This window comes from Cervus elaphus, chromosome 25 (assembly GCF_910594005.1).
Source record: "Cervus elaphus chromosome 25, mCerEla1.1, whole genome shotgun sequence".
In the NCBI taxonomy this organism is placed as follows: domain Eukaryota; kingdom Metazoa; phylum Chordata; class Mammalia; order Artiodactyla; family Cervidae; genus Cervus; species Cervus elaphus.
The window spans coordinates 47,107,875-47,130,806 of NC_057839.1; positions in this window are offsets into that span (position 1 = coordinate 47,107,875).

Consider the following 22,932-nt stretch of genomic DNA (forward strand, 5'->3'; position numbering starts at 1 on the left):
ACATGTAAACAGTGAAAGGATTACTATAGTCAAGCTAAATATATACCATCACTTCATATAGTTACCTTTCTTTTAAGTTTAAGAGAATTTTTTGACTCAGTTAAATTTGTTTCATCAAAAACTGAGGAAAATGTGACCTTCAAAATTTGTCTTAAGAACCACAGTAGGTCGAGGACTCAGTTCCTCCAAATACATCCAGTTGAATATACTGAACAATAATTACCTGTGATGCTATAAAGGTGGAAGAATCTAGACCCCAAACCTTGATTTCTTTTATCTGAATTTCTGTAATTTGATGGCGATATTTGTATTATAAAGAACCACCTCAGGAGTTCAGTCAGCATGAAAATTTACAGACCATAAGATTAAAGGAAATTACCAAAAAAAAAAAAAAAACCTTTCTGGGTTTGGAAGATTAATGTAGAACAGATTTCTTAAATATGTTTCTTATTGTTGTTTGTGATTATCAAGAGAAAAGAGCAGAATGACAACATCTCCAAGAACCAAGCACTATTTACACTGTTCTCAATCCTCTTAGTAAACTTTAAGCTCACACGTATGATATGTGCAAGAACTGAAATTGTAATCAAGGTTAATAGAATGCCAACCCCTATGTTCTTTCCACCACTGTAAGCTGTATCCTGGTTAGTGGGGAAATAATAGCCATAGATCGCCACACTCATATTCTGTTCTGTGGTGGATCCTATCTATGAATGTGCCAGGACTCAAAGAAGCCTTTCCACAGGTTCAGAGTCATCTTCCTGTGACCCATAGAACAAAGGGTTTCTCTCATAACCATCCTGTTTTCTCTATCTGTGGCAAGTACTCTTCGTTGTGGTGCTCTGACTTCTCAATGTGGTGGCCTCTCTTGTTGTGAACCACACGCTCTCGGTACGTGGGCTTCAGGCGTTGCAGCTCTTGGGCTCTAGGGTGAGTGCTGAGCAGCCCTGGGGCACAGGCTCAGTAGCTGTACAGTTTGTGGAGTCCTCCCGGACCAGAGAAGGAATCTGTGTCCCCTGCACTGACGGGCAGATTCCCATACACTCACTGCACCACCAGGGCAATCTGAAGCATTGCCATTTGAGGTGATTTAAATTTTCCATGCATAAAATTGTTCTCATTGTGTCCAGTAATAAAACACATAAAACATAGCAAACATCATAACTTGCATTTTATCAGTTGTCTTGTGATCATCTTTGAAACTGCTCAAACCACCCAACTCTCCACTTACAAACTCATCCTTCTTTTTTTTTTTTTTCCCACTCAACTTCATCAAGCTTGTTCAGAGCTTTCCTACTTTCACTATATCCATTCATTTTATATCTCTCATTATTAATTTCAGATTTCCTGGTCCATAATTTTAAAAATAGTTTTCCATTAACCCAAATTCTAACTACTCTGTCATTTTGCTTCATAACTTGAACAAATCTCAAACCCTACATGAATTCAACTTTCTGTTCTCTCCATTTCAAAAACAGAGGTGCCTGGTGTTAATAGAGGAAGTCATATAACAGACAGTGTGGTCAAGGAGATTCATATGTATATTATATTGGTAATAAACCAATCTCAACAATCCCATTCTTTTTTTCCTGATGTACACAATTTTATAATCAAACTTTTTTTATTATCCAACTCTCCCATCCATGCATGACTACTGGAAAAATTGTAACTTTGACTAGACACACCTATGCCAGCAAAATAATGTCTCACTTTTTAATATGCTATCTAGGTTTGTCATAGCTTTTCTTCCAAGGAGCAAGCATCTTTTAATTTCATAGCTGCAGTCGCCATCTGCAGTGATTTTGGAGCCCGAGAAAATAAAGCCTGTCACTATTTCCATTGTTTCCCCATCTATTTGCCATGAAGTGGTGGGACCAGATGCCATGACCTTTGTTTTTTGAATGTTGAGTTTTAAGCCAACTTTAATGTAGTGTTTACTATATGCTGATATTACACCAGTTCTGTGTCTGGATTATCTCATTCTATCCTTATGATAAGTTATTTTTATCATATTCTCAAATATAATTCTTTTCTAATGGAAGGTGATGAGAGAGAATATAGAGAGTATATGAGGATATGGGAGCTTCAGAAAAAAGAAGTCAAACCAATGTGGGGTGTAGGAGTGGAATAGTGGGGGAAAATTGTTGTCTTAAATTATTAGTGATCTCATAAAGGTCCTCTTGTATATTTTGTGTAATTCATCCTTTAGAAAAATAAAATTAAAAATAACATAATTTTTTTTTGCTGTTTATTGATAATGGAAATAGATTTGAACCAACGTAATGGAATTGGAATCTTGTGTCAATAGCATCACGAAGAACACTATTATCACTTAATTACTATCATGCTAATAATGTTTTTTCAAGAATCCTTAATTTTTATATAATTTGTACTTTTCAAACTTTCTTCTTATTGCTACCACAGTATGAATCTATTCTGTATAATTTAGGACTATTTTTTTAGGAATAGTATTTGTTGTTTCAAGAAGATTGATAAACTAAATATTCTTATTTGTAACATTTTTAAAAGGGGAACTAATCCAGAAAATTAAAAGAAAACATTTGCAAAATTGCATTTCCCTTTATCTTAATGATGACTACAAGCTTATATACACCATCATAGTTTTAAGTACCTAAACTTTCTAAAACCAATTTAGACTCTTCAGTAATATGCATACTGAGTAAGAACAATGTGCACTGAATGTTCTATGAATTAGAAATCAGTGCTGCAAAGACTGTGCTCAAAAAAATAAGCAGCCATAGAAACAGCTGGAAAAAAATTATGCTTATCCAGCCTTATGAAATGTAGTTTAAAATGAAAGAAATGAGGAAAATTCTACTCATAATTTCCTTTAGACACAAAAGAATCATAAAAACCCTCCCAGAGGACTAGTGTACTCAATTCTCCCTAATGCTAAAGAATAGATTTTAGAAAGAGTCTGTAAGAATATAATAACATGACTTGCCAAAACTGGACTTGTTTTTAGTTCTTATAATTTAGGGGGAAAAAGTGTAGTTCTTGTTCTGAAATACAGAACAAAATTAAAGTTATAATTATACAAAAGACTACACAGTGGCAGCTGCAAAATCCCTTATATTATTTCCCAACTTTAATTCCCAGAATTAATCCTGATCTTATTGACTGCCTTATTAGCTGCTGTAAATAGCAGAGCAAAGTGTGTTTGTGGGAGGAAGTTGGAGGCATCTGAGTATAGGATGACAAATGGCATTATGATAATGTATTCTCTCCATCCTGAACCGTATATTCAATTCCCAAGTATATGGAAAGACACATGTCAAAAATATTGATAGTAATATCAAAAGTTTATTACTTTCATAATTAAACCTGAAATATTTAATATTTTTTACCTTTACATGGGCTAGGAGCATCTGTTTTCTGATTTGCTAAAGAACACAACAGAGTATAATGTAATTATTGTTGTTTTTCCCCCATGTAATTCTATCTTAATTTTTCCTGAGTTAAACTCGTTTTCTTTTGCCCTTCAGTTATACGTTAATTGTTCACAACTATTGATTGTGGTTTCTCCCAAAAAACGTGTTATTTTCATTCAGCTTGTTTTAGTCTACCCTTTGAAATAATGCAGTATAACACATTCATTTGTTTATTATTTCTTCATCAGATGCACATTTTGGATCTCTTATAGTTCTGTGTACTGGGTGCTTTGAATAAGTTCCTATTATGTATGTTATTTCTCCCATATGGTTCTGGAGGAATTGCTCCAGGATGAGCAATTGCTTGAGGAATTGCTCCAGGGTGGTACATAATCAGTCTTAGCAAATCACTGTAACTGAACACTCCTCTTGGTGGATGAGTTAGGAAACCAAGCCTACAAAAGCCAATATAGGCATTAAACCCACTTTCATATAACCATTGGTTTGGGAAAGATGCGTGATATCAGTTGGCCAATTTTAATATGTCAAATTTGGTTTTTTAGGTTACAATTACTACAATTCTTCAGATACCAATAATCTATCACCACACAGTTGTTGTTGCTTTTTTCCTTGTGTTGAGAACTTATAAGATCTAGTATCTTAGCAGCTTTAAAATATATGACACAGCATTGACTGTGGTCACCATGATGTATATTACATACCTAGGACTTGTTTATTTTAGCACTGGAAGTTTGTACCTTTTGGCCACATTTACCCATTTCAACTATCCCCTCATTCCCTGACTCTGGCAACCACCAATCTAAATTTTTGTCTTAATATGACAAAGGAATATCTTAACATATATAACTATAAAATAAAGGACATAACATTAAGGAACAGACACTCAAAACCCAGGGAGGAAGTTTTTGTTTGTTTGCTTTTCTTCAGATAATATTCCACCTATTCCAAAATGACTTTTTCTGCATCACTCAACTAACTCTTATAAAAGTCATCCATTTACTCACTGTTGCCCCAAAATATATATTTCACCCCCATAATAATCATGTGTTACCTATTAGTTGCATTTAATATATATGACATCTTCCTCCCTTAGATCTTCTGGCCTTTTAGTTTTGTTTCTAAATCAATGGAATCTTCTTATTCTGTTATGCAAACTTACTACTGATGATGAAATCCAGTCCTCATTCCCTCTCTTCCCTATTTTTTTCTTGTTGATATTATCATATTATATGCTTGCAATTGCCAAATTTATCTTCTACCCTGCTCTCCAGTTCCTTATATCCATTTGCACGCATAAGCCCCCACTTCTATTTCTAACAGTATTTGAAACTTAACAAGTTACAAAATAAATTTACGTCTTTTTTCTTGTTGCTGTTTTCCAGTTGCTAAGTCGTGTCTGCTCTTTCTGACTTCATGGACTGCAACACGCCAGGCTTCCCTGTCCTTCACTATCTCCCAGAGTTTGCTCAGACTCACGTCCATTGAGTTGATGATGCCATCCAACCATCTCATCCTTTGCCACCCCGTTCTCCTCCTGCCCTCAATTTTTCCCAGCGGCAGTGTTTTTGCAATGGGTCAGCTCTTCACATTGGATGGCCAAAGTATATTTTTTCCATTACATGATATGGCTCATGCCATCTTCCACCATACAATCTGCACTCTCAATATCATGCATATAATGCTGAAAACAGTGAAGTTCGATTGTGTGCTAAATCACTTCAGTCGTGTCTGAATCTTTGCGACCCCATGGACTGTAGCCCACCAGATCCCTCTGCCCATGGAATTCTCCAGGCAAGAATACTAGAGTGGGTTGCCATGCCCTCCTCCAGAGGATCTTCAGAACCCAGGGATCTAACCCACATCTCTTATGTCTCCTGCGTTGGCTGGAGGGTTCTTTAAGGTGGATTCTTAAACTCTATCACCACCTGGGAAGAAGTGGACAGTGCTAGCTAATGGAAAGTCACAGTTTTCTACGTGGTGGGGCTTTTCATTCTCTGCAGGGTGTTTTTTATAGCTCCTTTGCCAAAATCTGTTACCTCGGAAGATATTAAAATCATGGACCTAGTTAGCATACTATCACAAATACTGCATGTATATATGGTGTTTACTCTCTAGTAAAAGAGCAAGACTGTTAAGTGCATAAAACATTAGCACCAAATTACTGTGTAAGCCCAGAAAATAGATAATATCCCCTAAAAGAAGGACAATGTGTATTAAAAGCAACCCAAGCTAAAACTTCAAGTGAAAAAGAAAGAAAAACTGCTTTCAGAGAAAATAGAACAAGAACACACACTGAAGAGGTGGATTAAAATCTCAGCATTTTAATTTTACAAACCAAGAGGATGTATTTGATAAAAGAAGATTGTGAGTGATGCTAATTGCTGCTATTTTGAGACAGAAACAGTGCTTGCTGTTTTTACACAGCTTACATTAGAGACAAAACAACAAACTAAAAATCAGCTCCATAGAATTTCTAATCTATATGTATTTTTCACCAACCAAAATATTTTATTGATTTCATTATTTGTTCTGATATAAAGGGATCCAGGAAAACTAGCTTTCAAAATAAAACTTTTGGCAGTTCATATATTCAGCTTCAAAATAAAGGAACTTGTATAGAAAATGATACTGAAATTCTGGGGCCTGGACCATTATGTTTTTAAACATAAAATTAAATTGCAACATTTGTCTGGATTGTGAAGTCTCTAGTTAGCCTTCATGAAAACCGTAACAATATCAGGTGGAAATCAGAATTGTCAGCAAATACATTTAGCGATGAGGAAAGAAATATTCCTAAAACAATTGGATTAAGACCAATTTTAAGTTAAAACTAGATTCTCACTCATGGTAAAACTGTACATCTCTTCTGGATAAAATATTTCCCTATAAAGATACTAAGTATCATCATAACATAAATCTTTCAGCACAAAAGTGCTAAGAGAGAAACTTTCTACTCAGACTATAAGCCTTCAACTCATAGGGACCAAATAATTCACCTGGATGAAATGTATATTGTTTTTCAATAATATATAATGCTATGTCACTGTAAGTACATTCCAACAATTTTGTAGCCAAACTAAGGTAAAAGTCCAGATTCAATACCCATTCTTGAGAGCAATATTATTTAACTGATTAGTACAGTAATTAATGTTTATTATAGATATCTCATAGAATTACAGTAATAAATGCCATTTTGTTAAGTACAAAACTGATGCAAGATATTATCATATATAAATTAAGTTTAGAAATTTTACATTTTGCATTGTTTATTAAATGCAATGATCACTTATGATAAAACCAAGTTAATCCTGATTTTCTGCTATAGGTTTGAAATTACATTACAATCGCATTAAGAAATAACTATCCCACATCTATCCTAAGTAATTACATATGATTGACAAACATTTGTATAATGAGGAATCATGTCAGGTTTCCTAGGGCTCAAATGCTATTTAATAACATTATTTAATTAACTTGAAAAGATTAGAAGGAGTCTATTGACTTAGTGGTAGTTTTTGCATAAAGCCATTACCTCATCCATTCAATATTTGAGAATTCAAAACTGCTATGCTGAGAATCAAAAATTTAGGCAAAGTTTTTGTACATAAGTGTGATTTTTCAATTTGAAAAACAGAAAGTAAAGAATATATATAATAAGAAAATTTCATATAATAATATGATGTACTACTGGATGTGACAAAATTTAAAAAAAAAGGATAATGTGATAAAAAAAAAAATGACTAGAGTTAAGGGGAGGGACTCTTTGACATTAGTTATTTAGAGAAGGCCGCTCCTGAGGAATTAATATTTTTTGGAAGGAGCCAACCTTGAGATGATATGAGGCAGATGAAACAGTAAGTGTAAGATACAAAAGCACTGATGTAATAAAGGTCAAAAGACCAGGTGTTGCAGGGTCACCATCTTGGGATCCTTGGTTCAAGTAGAGGCTGGGGGGGGAGGCAAGACGAGAGCAGCCTGATTGTGAAAATAATGGAACCTATAGGACACGGTCATAGGTTTGAAGTTCAGGAATGACGCAAATTTTGAAAAAACTGAAACTCAGGAAAAAACTTACAGCATTTAAAAGATAACCACCCTCCCCCACAAAAAAAAAAAAAAAAAAAATCAGAATCTAGAAAGCTTCAGCTATAAGTATGCAAGACTGAACTTTATTTAACCCAAGTAGAGAATACCAATCAAAACTTAGCATTGATATTTATTTAAATGAAAGGTAGAATCTGGAAATTATAAATAAAATTAATGAACTCTGGCTGCAATGTTAGAAGAGATACATTCAAGTAAAAAGGGAGGGAAAAAACACACGCAAGGAAGAAAATAAAAACTAAGAAAGCAAACAGGCAAAGAGAAGTCACTTCTACATATTTGTTCTAAATAATGGCATACACGATAACATGGAACAATTTAGAAAATAAACAATAATCATCTAGGCTATCTGAACTTTAGAACTGATCTATGTATGTACTCTTACAATCTTTTGGTCTTCCGTTCTTCCAAATTAAGCTAGAAGTTCACAATAATTCAAATCTGTAACAATCAAAAATTCTTAGTATATATGTTTACCTCAGATGGTTGGAAAAATTTTTACCTTCCTTGGTAATTTGAGTCTTAGTCTCCATCTGGTAAATCATTTATGTCAGTGTATTTCATACACAACACACACCTATAATAGGTAGACACCTACTGTCCACTGAAGTCTTTCATAACTTTTCAAAGATACAAATGATCAGTAATAGGATGATTATTTTGCCTTTAATTAATAGAATTCCACGATATGCAAAGAACTTAGACTCTAGATGCAGAAGATTATTTTGTCCTCTATACAGGCTTGAGGTCAATACAAAAGACAACGTATTATTAAATGTGCAAATGCTTTAAGAAAAATTTTGGTAAGAAAAGAGAAACTGGCTCTTTCTAATATAGAATATTAAAAATTATGGCATTCTTTGATTTAGCATAAAATTAAATATAAATTTTATAAATGTTGGGTATAGCAGCAACAAATTATATGCTATACAAATAGCTTTAAAGGCAAAGTACCAACAGCATAATTCGGAAAAATAAAGATTTTTTTTTTCCAATAGGGCTTTATATGGATATAAAAGTCTCTACCACTGTCAATGATATTTTATATGTCACCAATAAAAAACAGATATTTTCCAAGCATTGTGAGGCATTGTATTTATGAGTCAGGCCTTGAATTCTTGACAGATTTGTGACCATTTGAGACAGGACATCATTGTGTATTTTTCTCATTGATAAAAGAGTAAACAACTACTGCAACTGCTAGCCAAGATTTAGAGAATATTATAGCTGACATTTTAATAATTTAAATGACAGAAATGACTGAAACATTTCACTAGAATCACATTTTAATGAGCTACATAAGAAATATATGAAAGCAACGGGAAACATCATCAGTTGTGAAGAAATTGTCTTAATATATTGAATACATGTAAGTTTCACCTCTTGGCTGAGGAAATAATGAAGTTTTCTATAATATTTAATGTCTTAAAACACTGGAATGTTTGATTCTGCTATTTATGACTGTGTTCTAATAACCTTGAGTAATCAGTTGCATCATTTTGCTCTATGTTGATTCTGTAGTTAAATTATTATTGTTGAAGTTATTAGTATTATTAGACTGCACAAAGCCTGGGACTAAATCATGTGTCTGCCTGAAAAGAGTCCAAGATCATATCATTGTGTTGCTTCTTGGTGCAAACCATACTTGTGTTCAGAGTAATTTACCTGAAGTACTGTGTCCAGGTGTCCAGGAAGGACTTACAGAGACAGTAATATGGAATAGCTACAAAAATTAGAAAATCACTATTATAATAGCCCCCTCACCCTTATTTGAAACAAACAAACAAAAATTTGCTCTTATGTTGTAAGACAATGCTCAGTGTAGAATAATAGCTCCAAGGATAATCCCTCGCCTTCTTGGGGCTAAGAAAACAAGCAAAAAACACAATTGCACAAGATATTTTGATGAAGTCTCTGTATTAATAAATTGTTGGAGCATATACTTGTAGTAAACTTTGAATATTCACAGCTTCCAACTAACTGAAATACTCAACATTTCAACAGGGTAGAACTTAGGAAAAATACACTGAGAGATGTCAAAGAAAGCCAGAAGACAGAAATTCGAGAAAGACAACCAGTCTACCAATATATAAAGAATACTTAATAAATGGGAGAAATTTCCCTAGATGTTGGAACAATTAAAGAAAGAGAAAAATTTCCCTAGTAGTTGAGGAAATGCATAATTAGAACAACAATGATCTATAACTATATAATCAGGAGAGTAATGAGGAAAAAATTTTTAAAAATATAAGGCCTGCCATTAGGGGCAATGGAGATGAGAAGGAGAAGTAGAATCTCATGGATCATTGGTAGAAATGCGAGCTGTTATAATTTTTCATAAAGCAATCTGAAAAATATATAATATGAATGTGAAGAGCTAACTCATTTGAAAAGACCCTGATGCTGAGAAAGATTGACGGCAGGAGGAGAAGGGGATGATAGAGGATGAGATGGTTGGATGGCATCACCAACTCAATGGAGATGAGTTTGAGTAAACTCCAGGAGTTGGTGATGGACAGGGAGGCCTGGCGTGCTGTGGTTCATAGGGTCACGAAGAGTCGGACACAACTGAGCAACTGAACTGAACTGATATGTATAAATGCAAGTTTGCATGGAATACATATTTATAGACACAGATATGCATAGCAGTTTGTAGTGGAAATATATTTAATATCAAACAATATTATAGGTGACTGACTTTAATAAATGATTAATGTATACCATATAATATCATTTAGATATTGTATAGTTGGTTCACATATGAAGGTGTCTATTATATGTTATAAACAGAAAATTTTACAAATAAAAACCCCTTAAAATGAGTGAGGGCCATGCTTTAGTATATGTGACTATATATTTGTGTGTATATTACTATGAGCATGAGAAGGCTTTGGGATACCACAGAAAACATTATTAAATAGGAAGAGCTTGTGTATACCCAAAAGGGAATGAGAAAAGAGGAGAGGTGAGTTATTAGTGAAAGAAGACTAATTAAATTATACATTCAAAACTAAACCACATTAAGGTTCCAACAACCTGCAGGTAGCACATGAGGAAGAACCTGCCTGTGAGTGCTGGATACACAAGAGACCCAGGTTCAATCCCTGGGTTGGGAAGATCCCTTGGTGAAGGAAATGGTGACTTACTATAGCATTCTTACCTGGAAAATTCTATGGACAGAGGAACCTGGCAGGCTCTGGGGTCTATGGGGTCGTAAAGAGTCAGATACAACTGAGCAACTGAGAACAACAACAACAACAATGATCCTAACTCTCAATCTTTGCACCCTCACATCCACAGTAACATCCCTAAAATTTCTCCTGAAGTCCAGACTCATAGCCAACTGTGTTTTCTGTTTCCATTTGTATATTTAGTAGTCATCTCACATTTGTATGTTTTAAACAACACACTTGATTTCTTCTACAAACCCATTCCTCTCCATCTTTTCCATGTGAGGAAATTGCAAGAAACATTCTTTCAAATTGTAGAGCTCCTCTCAGAAAGTGTCTCATTCTTTACCCTTCAATTACCTCCTGATTCTGATTATTCTCACTTTGTCATATAGGCAACTCTGCAGATTCAGAGGGATAGTTATTCAGAAGGATAGTTATTCTGCTAAAATATAAGTAATATATTAAGTTTTCTGCTAAGTTCTTGCCAGAGTTTTTAACCTTAGAGAGAAATACCTACAGACCTGTCAGAGCCTTAGAAGTTCAGCTGCCACATTTATACTCTGATCTTTGTTTCTCTGTTTTCCCAATCACTCTGTCTTTTATTCATTCTGGCCCAGCCACTCTGGCCTCATTGCCGCCAGTCAGACTCATCACGCATATTCATCCCCACCCCAGGGCCTTAATTCTTGCTCATTCCATCTGGTATATTTTTCTTCCTGATGTTCATGTCTTATTCCCTCATTACCTTCAGATCTCTGCTCAAACTTCACTTTTTCAGAGTGTGTCTCTTTTGTGACCTACATTAAATGGATTCTCTACTCCATCTCCTATGGACCTTATTATTGCTACTTCAGGCACACACACACACACACACTCACTCATAAAAAATTATAGATAGAAAAACAGATAAATACATAGAAAACCTCGCCCAGTAACCCTACCCCTTCACCATTTCTATGAAACGTTGTTTTCGGAAATGACATGCATAATATTTTTGATTTATTTAAAAGCTATTATTGAAAATGCTCAATTATGTTATTGTTTCAAGAGTGGCTTTTTCCCTGGCTATCCAGCATTGTTAGTCTATAAACATCTCCTCTGTCTCCCTGGTACAGACCTAGGCACAGTAGGTCTTCATCACCTCACTCTCATGCTTGCAATGTGTCAGCATCTATCTCCTCTTTTTCGTTTTCCCTGCCATTGTTACAGGAGAACTATTTCTTGTTATTAATATCTCTCTTCTCGATTCCATGGGTTCCTTCTATTCTCCTTTTGTGAACATATCTGTCACAATTTTCCTAAATACTTTGCAAGCTCTAGTCCACTTTTTCACCTTGCTTTTGAGCTTCCTTCCTCTCGAAATACCATATTCATATCTCCAATTCCAAATTCTATCCTTTTTTCAAGGATTCAGTTGAAATGTCAATATTATTATTAATATATTTCTCACAAGAAACATTGGCTCAGATTGATCTCTTAATTGAACCTAGAATATTTAAAGCTTTTTATCATATCCAGTAAGATATGAGTTAGTTACATTTATTATAAAAGCAGTCATACTTTTAAAAATATAAACTGTTGTTTTCATATTATGTTCCTCAAAGAGAAAGTGTATATATATATATATTTTGTATATATATATACAAAATCTTGTAAGAAAATCAATGTTTAAGTGATAAATTGAATGAAATATTTTCACAAGAAAACCCAAGATTGGCTAATTTTTCTTACCAAAAAATTAGAAAATAGATAATGACAGTATATTCAAAACCATAAATACATAAATTATAAGCATAATAAAATAGATTAACAATTTATTAATATGGAAGTTTCATTTAATCTAATTTTCTCTGGCTAGATCCCTAATATACCTATAATTAAAAGACATTAACAATAATAACTCTTGTTTTATGTTTTGCCCATGTGTTTGTAAAAATTGAACTAGTTTTACTACAAGGTGAGAGTTACCAAAAAGGAAGGCACTTCCTTTCCTCCAAGACACAGCTTTCATCTTTGAGGTCCACTTTAATCTAGGCTGACATTAATGACTCTGCTCAGTTGAAACCATTGATTTTTTTCACTGAACGTGAATGTGTTGCACATGGCAGCATTATAAGCATGCTGCCTTCTGCTGAGGGAGTTTGCAGACCTTTATAGAAAAAATAACCTATCTTCCTGTTTTCATACATAAATATGTACTCTGAGGACAGCCTCATTCAAGAGAAATCTGCTTCATGATGTCTGAAAAACAGGCATCTCACTTCGACTTAGGGGCTCCCAAGTGGCATAATGGTTAAGAATCTGCCTGCCAACTCAGGAGACACAGGAGACATGGGTTCAATCCGTGGATTGGGATGATCCCCTGGAGTAGGAAATGGTAACTCCAGTATTCTTGCCTGGACAATTCCATGGGCAGAGGAGACTGCTGGGGGCTACAGTCCACGGGGTCACAAAGAGTCAGATATGACTGAGTGCACATGTGCACATACACACACACACACACACACACCCCTCTACTTAATGTATTGTGTACATATCTTACTTCCTCAGCATACTAAATATAAATAGGAGTTGCTCCCTAATTATAAATAAGAAGAATGAACTCAGTTATGCAAATAAATCCTTAAATGACTCCAGGGTTACAGAAGTAACCCAATGAATATATTATGTACCAGCCATCCCATCCTAATAACTTATAGTCCCATATGAGTAAAATGTTTGGTAGAGATGTATTAATTCATGACTCTCCTAATATATACCTTCATACACACTATGGAGTAACTTTGGCTTAATTAAGCTTCCTTACTCTCCTCATGATTCAAATACACACACATATGACTCTGAAGCACTCTCCAAATATTTTCCCCTTTGCATTTCTCAAAAGAAGACATATTTTAAATGTTTACATATACTCACTTGTTTCCATTTATTTTGTCACAAAAACATGTTATAGCTATAAAGAATATAATTCATCACTTAGAAATTGAGATGTCCAAGATAAAGATCGCATGAGAACACATATCCAATTCTGTATACTTAAAAACTGAATAGAATGCAAAAAAATGGAAAGTTAAAAAAATAAAAGAAATATAATATTTTTATTCAAGAAGGATCTACTTAGTTCAATAAACATTCACTTGTGAGGTTACTAAAATTATCTTTGTTTATTTGGGGGTGGGAGAGGAGAGTGTGGGGTTACCCAGGAGACAAAGAGAGCAGTCTAGTTAGAGCCCACAGGCTGTGCTGTGATGTGGTGAGTTTCAGGGCTGGCTCAGAGGATGGCAGAATCGGGTCAGAAGAAGAGACCGTGCTGCCTGGACCACTCTATCCAGAGAAGCCCTTTCTGGTGGGATCCAGCATGTTCGATGGGGGTAGCAGGGTCTCCTGGGGTGAAACATACCTGGATGCCCCAGGTGCCAGAGCCCCCTCCCCTCAGACTTATCTATACAGAGGCTGGCTGATGCCACCTACCAAGAAAACTCTGATCCTCTTGATGCCTCCCTTCACTTGGAGTCACATTTCAAGAAATCAGTTAATAATTACGCAAAAGGCTTTAAGAAAATAAAATTATAGAACTCCCAGCAATACTCAAGTAAAAATAAATAATTCAAAAAATTCAAAAAATAGAGAAACTGTGATTGAAATGAGCAGATAATAAGCCGTGAGAAAAAAACCAAGCATTAGTTAAATATAAGATGTATGGTTATAAAAAAGCAGGTAAATATTCCTCTTAAAAGAAAAGATGCAAACCATTGAACTTTTAAACAGTTATAGATATATCCATATATACATATACACCAGAAGAAAGACCAGTTTCTCACTGAATGTACCAAAAGGAACACAGAAGGACAAGTAGATGAGAGAATGCTATTAGTGAATTATTTTTACCATTCTAAATTTAAGAATCCTTGTGTACTATTATTGCATGTTAATGATTGAAACAAAAAGAAGGATAATACAAAAAAGACTATAATATATAAGAGCAAAATATGAGAGAAGAAAGTTTAAAACAGCAAAACAACAAAAGTAAGATCAAATAATCGTATAGCAACATATGTACATGTATTTTTCACCTCTCTCATAGCTATTACTTGATCCTAACTACATCAACTCTCATCAAGATCATTACAAGGGTTCTGTTTTCTTGTTTGCCCATGTCTCCCTATAGCCTAGTCTTAATACAACAGCCAAGGTAGTCCTCATAAAATATTTGATTATCTTGAATTGAGATTTTATATTAGTCATTATCTTGACCAAAAGACCTATGTGATTTACCTACTTGGAATCACCCTTACCTGTCAAAACTCATCTACTGTGTCTCCCACTCTTTTCTAGACACTGATGCTCTTGCAATACCTTAAACATTGTCTGACACCAGCATCCACATGGATAATCACTGTCTTATACAGTCATAACAGAAGGATACAAGTAAGGACCAATTCCTTCCTTTTCTCTTTATCCAACAGTATAATGCTTACAATGGATTTGATAAAAGCAGTAGAAAGAAAATAAAACTACATGCCGATCTCATGTGTCAGCATGGGCACACTATACTGGGAAGGTTCTGTTTCCTTCTTTGCATTTGCTAAGATGTTTCTTACAGGTGGTCACACTGGTGCCTTCTGCAGGTGATAGGACCCTCCAGTCCTCACTGATGTCATTCTAGTACTCTTGCCTGTTTCTCCAAGTCTGTTCATTTCCCCTGGTATCACTCCCTCTCGCCCCTTACTGTCTATTTTCTATGGAGCAAGGCAGCTTATTATGCTAAAACTTAAGTCACTTCATGTCTTTTCACTCTTCAGAACTTATTCTTAATGTACTCAGAATAAAATTCAAAATCATAATGATGTCCTGAAAAGCCACCTAGGGTTTGCCTCCCACTGTCTTTCTGAGTTCACGCCCTGGTGCTTTCTTTTCACTCTGTCCACTCTAGTCACACAGAGCTCCTCGTCATCCTTCACCCAAGAGCCCTGCCGCCCCCTGGGGCTCATATCACTCTCCAAAAAAAGTATTTTCCCCTAGCACCTGAATGTCACCCTCTCCACTAGTTATACCTTATTTCCTTTATATCCTTGTTCAGATGTTGATTTTCAGTGAGGTACTTCCAGAACTCTCTCTTCTCCTTGCACTTGATATCTCCTATATATATGTTGGCTGTACATTTTGTCCTCAGTACAATCTGTTGTTGTTGTCTATTCACTAAGTCATATCCTGTTCTCTGTGACCCCATAGACTGTAGCCTGCCAGGCTCCTCTGTCCATGGGATTTCCCAGGCAAGAATACTGGAGTGGGTTGCCATTTTCTTCTCCAGGGTATCTTCCTAACCCAGGGATCAAATTCACATCTCCAGAATGGGCAAGCGGGTTCTTTACCACTGAGCAACCACCACAGGACACAAATGGAGCTTGATAAAAGTTTACTGAAGGAATAACTGGTTATATGTCCCTTTATCAATGATTTTAGGTGCTTGGATTACCTTTAATCCTTATTAGTCCTTGCCAGTAATGTCATCCTTACTTTGACATGGTCCTAATTCTATTATATCTGGTCTTCACATCATTTACTTTACTATATAGAATTAGTTTTCACAAATAGGAACCAAGTCACCGGGAACACTAACCATCCAAGCATGGGAGGTGCCAAGAAAAGGAAAGTCTTAGAAGAATCGTGGCTTCTTAGTAAGGATTTAAATTTTTCCAGCATTTACAGGATCCCTTGAACCAGTTAAAGTGACTCTTCCTCAAAGCATTATGTTTTCCATAGATATAAGATGGTTACTCAAAAATAAATGCTCCATGAATTACAAAGTACAATATAGATTTAATTTAGATAAACTTAACTTAGATTCTTTGAACCACTGCTCACCAAATACAGTAGAGATATCCAAGAGATGCCTTTATTATCAAAGTGAAGTTTTATATGAAAAATGGTGTGAACCATGTGGAGGCTTTGATGATATTGGTTTATTTTTTAATTTAGAAAATTGCACTATGAACTAATATGTCTTAGTCTAATTTTCCTTGATAAAAAGGGTATACTATTCTTTCACTGTTCATTTATTGATGTCTTCATTAAATGAAGAAATCATTACTAAGCATCTACTTGTGCCAGGCAGCAGAGTTTTATAAGGTTGAAGCTCACCATGGGAATTCAGTGATAAAGTAAGACATAACCATTTAATCTAACTAATCAGACACTCTATGGAGTACTTGGGATATAAATAAGAAGAGATAGGGTTTAACTAATTTAATTGTCACCACAATTCAATAACTTAGGGCTATTAATACCCTCTTTTACAAATAGGAAACAGAAGAAGAAAGATAGAAGCTAATTTGTTCAAGGTCATGTAGCTAATATTTTGAAAGCTCAACTCAAGGCCATTGACTCCAGAATTCTTGTACTAAAAGATGAAAGTCTATTTTCTTGAATATGAATAAATACAATTTCTACCACCAAAGACTTCACAGTACAAGAAAAGATGAGCTTATAAAATATTTAATACTGTTATAAGCTGTATAAGTGTGATAATAAAATTTTAGATGGCATTTTAAAGAAACTCAGCTTAAGAAATAATTTTATTCTTCTTCTGTGTAATAAGTAACACAGTAGTATGGAAAGCTAACAAGTGTTGGTGACCTAACTGAGTTTAGGGGATAAATTAGTAAGGAGGCCCAGTACATTCTAGGAAATAAGAAACAATTATGATGAATCATTAGATGAGTTTCCAATTCTTTGTGAACTGGATTTCTCTACCTCTGTCTCTAATCTTCACAACTGAGGTGTGAATATCTGTCCTTGGAACATATCACCTTATAAACACTTGATGACAGGAACAGAACATATTAACATTCATTAGATGAATTCTTTATTCACTGTTAATATGTATCATCCCCCCCCCCCCACTTCTAAACACAAATGGAACCTTTAAATTTCACATAAATTTGTAAAACATATGTAAAACATTATTGGGTACTTTTAACCCAAGATGAGAACCAACAGCATTCCATTATCAGTCTGTCACATTAACAAAATGCAGTCATCTTGCTTTATTTTAAATATGCCTGTGTGTGAAAAAGCAGCATCCCTCATAGGTACAATCGTTATTTTTATTTCAGGTTATTCTCTAGTGTGAAAATCACAGATGTTGATCAAAATTAAAGTAATAGTTCACTCTCATGAAACTAGTGCTTTATAGATTGCTTAGGTAATGTGATAACTAGGAATACAGCCATATGTTTTATGTCCAGTCATTAGTAATGTTACTACATTTACTTGATTTAAAACTTTATATAATTATCCACTCAAAAAGTTTTTTGAAAAAATATTTTTACATTATATGAGATTGTACCTTATGTTTTCAACCTTGGATATTATCCTACATACTTGCAATTAATCTTCAGGACAGCTGAGATTACTGAAGGTTTTTTTGGTGTATACATCTATTTTGCTAGGCAGGCTGCTGAAACATGTAGTTTAGCAGAGATAAAAAGAAATAAAATGTGTCAACTTTCAATTTTTGTAATTGATGAAAATGAAGAGAAATAGATGTCATGATTTAACTCCTCCCTCTTTTTTCTCATTCTAGATAGATATTTGCATTACATATTTCAAATACCAATTCTACAATTTTGCTTTCAGTTCCCACTTTATGTCAGTGACCCTCTGGTGCTGCAAATTCAGGTGGAAAAGAAAGCATGGCAGTCTCCTTTCACATAGAGCTTCAGAGAAATAAAAACATACAGCCAAACAAAATAATGTCATGTAGTTATGAATTCTGCATAAACAATGAAACAGTGATGACAGATAGTGAAAGCTTGGTTGATTTGGAGCACCTTAGTTCTTTGGGTATGAGTGGAACACTTTAGTTCTTTGGGAGCACTTTAGTTCTTTGCCTCTCTGAGAAAATGGCATTTCAACTGAGATTTTCTATATGTAAAATTTAAAAAGAGAGAGAGAGAGATCATCTCATTTTCCAATAAGAATACATTCTAAACTTGTGCTATAGCAAATGAGAGTCAGTAAGACTGGACCAAGTCAATTTCTGTGAACTTGTAACACCATTCTGTTCTTACGATGTTTAGTCACCTTGACCTCTGCGCTGATATTTTGGAGTAGAGCCTTTATATGTGGATTAATGTGGAAGCAACACTTGTCTAGGATTGCAAGTGAAATATAAAGGAAAGAGAAGGAATGGGTTTGGGCTTGATTGGCTTGAGTAACTGGGAGGATTTAAGAGCCACCAGAAAGAAATTAAGCTTCCCTCTTTCTTTTGTCTCTCCCTTCCTTTCTTCCTTCCTTCCTTTTCTTTCCCTTCCCCTTCCTTCCCTCTTACTCTACTCCCCTGCTTCCTTCCCCTATTTATTCCTTCTCTCGTTTCTTTCTCCTCCTTCTCTCTCTCTTTCTTTCTGGAAGAAAAGATTGAAATGTATTAATTTTTGAATAATTGTATATATTCTAGTAACTTTTTTCCCCCCTCACCCATTCATCTCTGCTTCTCTTTTCCCTGACTCAGTGTACTCCAACATTCTCTCTTTGAAATAATCTGGCTTTTCTGCCATTTTTATCCACTTATGTACTTATTAATACATGCAAATATATTAAAATTAAGAGATGAAATAGAGAAATTTCAGAGTAAAGAACGTATTTGTGACTCATATAACTTAGCAACTATAAACATTCAAACTTAAAGAAAATTCCATCTGAGATTGACAAGAGAAATGAATAGCCATTCACACAAGAAGTTATCCATATGGTCAAATAATTATATGAAAAGATGTTCAAAAGCATTGATTATTAGAGATATGCAGATTAAAACCACAAGAAGGAACTAATACAAACTCACAGAATGTCTAAAATTAAAAGACTGCCAGTTACAAATGTAGAGGGGAGTTAGAGTAAGACAACCCTCAGAGTAATCTCAGGTACTGGTAGGATTTTTCAAATTGATATGTTTGTTTGGGAAAGCTGTTTACCTTCTATACTAGAGTTGAAAATTATAGTGTCTGGGACTCAGCCTTTTCATACTGGGGTATGTATTCGACTTGAATGCATGCACAAGTAAACCAGAAGATATGCAGAACATGCACAATAACATTTTCATAGTAACCTAAAACTGAAAACAATCTGTGCTTATCTACCATTAAATACATACATTATGGTTTATTAGTGTAATGGAGTATTATAAAAAAATATAGATAAATAAGGGCTTCCCAAGTGCAGCTAGTGGTAAAGAACTCTCCTGCCCATGCAGGAGATGTAAGAGATATGGGTTTGATCCCTGGATAATGATGATCCCCTGGAAGAGGGGATGGCAACCCACTGCAGTATTCTTGCCTGAAGAATCCCATGGACAGAGGAGACTGGCAGCTGCCTTCAATAGAGTTGCAAAGAGTAAGACACAACTGAAGTAAATTTGCACATATAGATAAATAAACTGTAAGTGCACATCACAAAGCAAATAAAACTCACAAACACAATATTAAAAAATGAATCTAATAGCAACAAAATGCATTGTAAACTACATTTTATTCTATTTGAAACAGAGTCTGGATTGATTCTGCATTTTAATTGAGGTTGATCACTTAGCCATAACTATAGCTGCACCAAATTAACAGATGACCTGAACAACCTGTTTCAAACTGAGAGTTAATTGATTCATTGACCCATAAAATAAGATGTGCTTTCAAAAATGTAGCACCAAAAAGTAAATATTAAATAGATGACCAGTATGAAAAGGTTCAAATAGTTTCAGTAGATTCAGATTTCTATTATACCTGTTCCTACATGTATTAGATTGTTAGGTATACCATAACAAAATACTGCAGACTGAGTGGCTTAAATAACAGAATTAAATTTTATTGCAGTTCTGGAAGTTAGACACCCAAGATCAATGTATCAGCAGATTTGTTTTCTTCCGAGGGCCTTTCCTTGGCTTCAAGATGACTGTCTTTTTACAGTGTCCTCACACGATGTTTTTTGTGTGTTGTACATCTCTGGTATTTCTTTGTGTTTACAAATTTCCTCTTCTTATAAGGACACAATCAGATTGGATTCCAATCCACCCTAAGGCCTCATTTGAATTCAATCACATTTTTAACAGTCCTATTTCAAAACAATCATATTCTGAGATACTGGGGTTAGAACTTCAACATGTGAATCTTAAAGGACACAATTCAGCTTTTGTCATCATATCTTAAACTCATTCTATAGTCTCAAGGAATGGTACCTATGACTACTGAAAAGGAGGAAAAATAAATACAGCCTGATTTTTGGATCAATCACGGTATACTGCTCATGAATATGTAGTATTCCATAGGCAAAGGCCAATATTGTCTTGCTGTATATTTGTTGTTGTTCAGTCGCTTAGTCATGTCTGACTCTTTGTGACCCCATGGACTACAGCACACCAGGTTTTCTGGTCCTTCACCAGCTCCTGCAGCTTGCTCAAACTCATGTCCGTCGAGTTGGTGATGCCATCGAACCGTCTCTTCCTCTGTTGTCCCCATCTCCTCCTGCCTTCAGTCTTTCCCAGCATCAGGGTCTTTTCTAATGACATCAGCTGGTCCTAAGTATTGGAACTTTAGGTTCAGCATCAGTCCTTCCAATGAGTATCCAGGATCGGTTTCCTTTAGGATTGACTGATTTGATCTTCCTGCAGTCCAACGGACTCTCAAGAGTCTTCTCCAACACCACAGTTCAAAAGTATTGATTCTTTAGCACTCAACTTTCTTCATAGTCCAACTCTCACATCCATACATGACTACTGGAAAAACCATAGCTTTGACTAGATGGACCCTTGTTGGCAAAGCAATGTCTCTGCTTTTTAATACGCTGTCTAAGTTTGTCATAGCTTTTCTTCCAAGGAGTAAGTGGTTTTCATTTCATGAGTGCAGTCCCCATCTTCACTGATTTTGGAGTCCAAGAAAATAAAGTCTGTCACTATTTCTATTGCTTCCCCATCTATTTGCCATGAAGTGATAGGACTGGATGCCACGATCTTAGTTTTCTGAATGTTGAATTTTAAGCCAACTTTTTCACTCTCCTCTTTCACTTTCATCAAGAGGCTCTTTAGTTCTTCTTCACTTTCTGCCATAAGGGTGGTGTCATCTGCATATCTAAGGTTATTGATATCTCTCTGTGCAACCTTGATTCCAGCTTGTGCTTCACCCAGCCCAGCATTTACCATGATATATTCTGCATATAAGTTAAATAAGCAGGGTGACAATATATAGCCTTGATGCATTTGCTGTATGTAGACATAGAATTATATGATTGAAAAAATGGCAGTAGAGTATGAAGATGGTGTTTCTTTCTTTAATGCCTACCTCAGAATGTATATATTTGTGTAAAAAGATCTAAATAATAATGTAAACATTAAGGCTCATCTTGTAAATGTAAATTAGCCCCTTTCTCTATTCAGAGGGCCTGTGTAAAGAGTAGCCTGGGTTACTAGGATCACATGACCAATGCTGAGCTCAGCAGGATGAATTTCTGCTAACCAGTTCCCATCTGCCACCACCGTTGCTGAGTGCTCACTACTGCAGAGGCTAAGAGGCAACTCCACATGTGGCAACAATCCATGGACATTCTTGACTGAATAGCAATCCAACAACTCTGGCAAAAGAGTTACACTGGACATTTTTTATGATGGGTTTTTGGTACTTTCCCTTCACTGGGATGGACACATATTCAGGGAACAGTTTCCCATTCTTTGGGGGCAGGGTTTCTGCTAGCACTAATATTCATGGATATGCAGAAAGTTTATCCATCCCACAACAATCACAGATAAAATCTCATCCATCTAGACAATTCATTTTACACTAGGATGATGGATTCACATCTAAAGAAATCAGTGATTTTGGACTCAGCCAATTAGATAGGATAGTGGAATAGCTTGCTGCATATCCAATTACCAACCACCTTGGAAATATGACACAACTTAAAGATTTATCTCAGGATAGTTTCAACATGCCTTAAACCAGAACCTAGAGTCTGGTGCCATCTTCATCACAGGAAGGAAACAAGGATCTATCTAGCAGTGTTTCTATCACAATTACTAAAATAAATCCTTGGTGATATTTTTTCTTCCTATACCATAACTTTGAGCACAGTTAGTTTAGAGGCATCAGTAGCCTAAACGAATGCTTGCATTAGGGAATATAGTAATTCTGGGACCATGTGTTCCAGGGCTATTGATTTCCTACTGAATAGGCAGATATTAGTGATACTAGCCAGGAAATCTT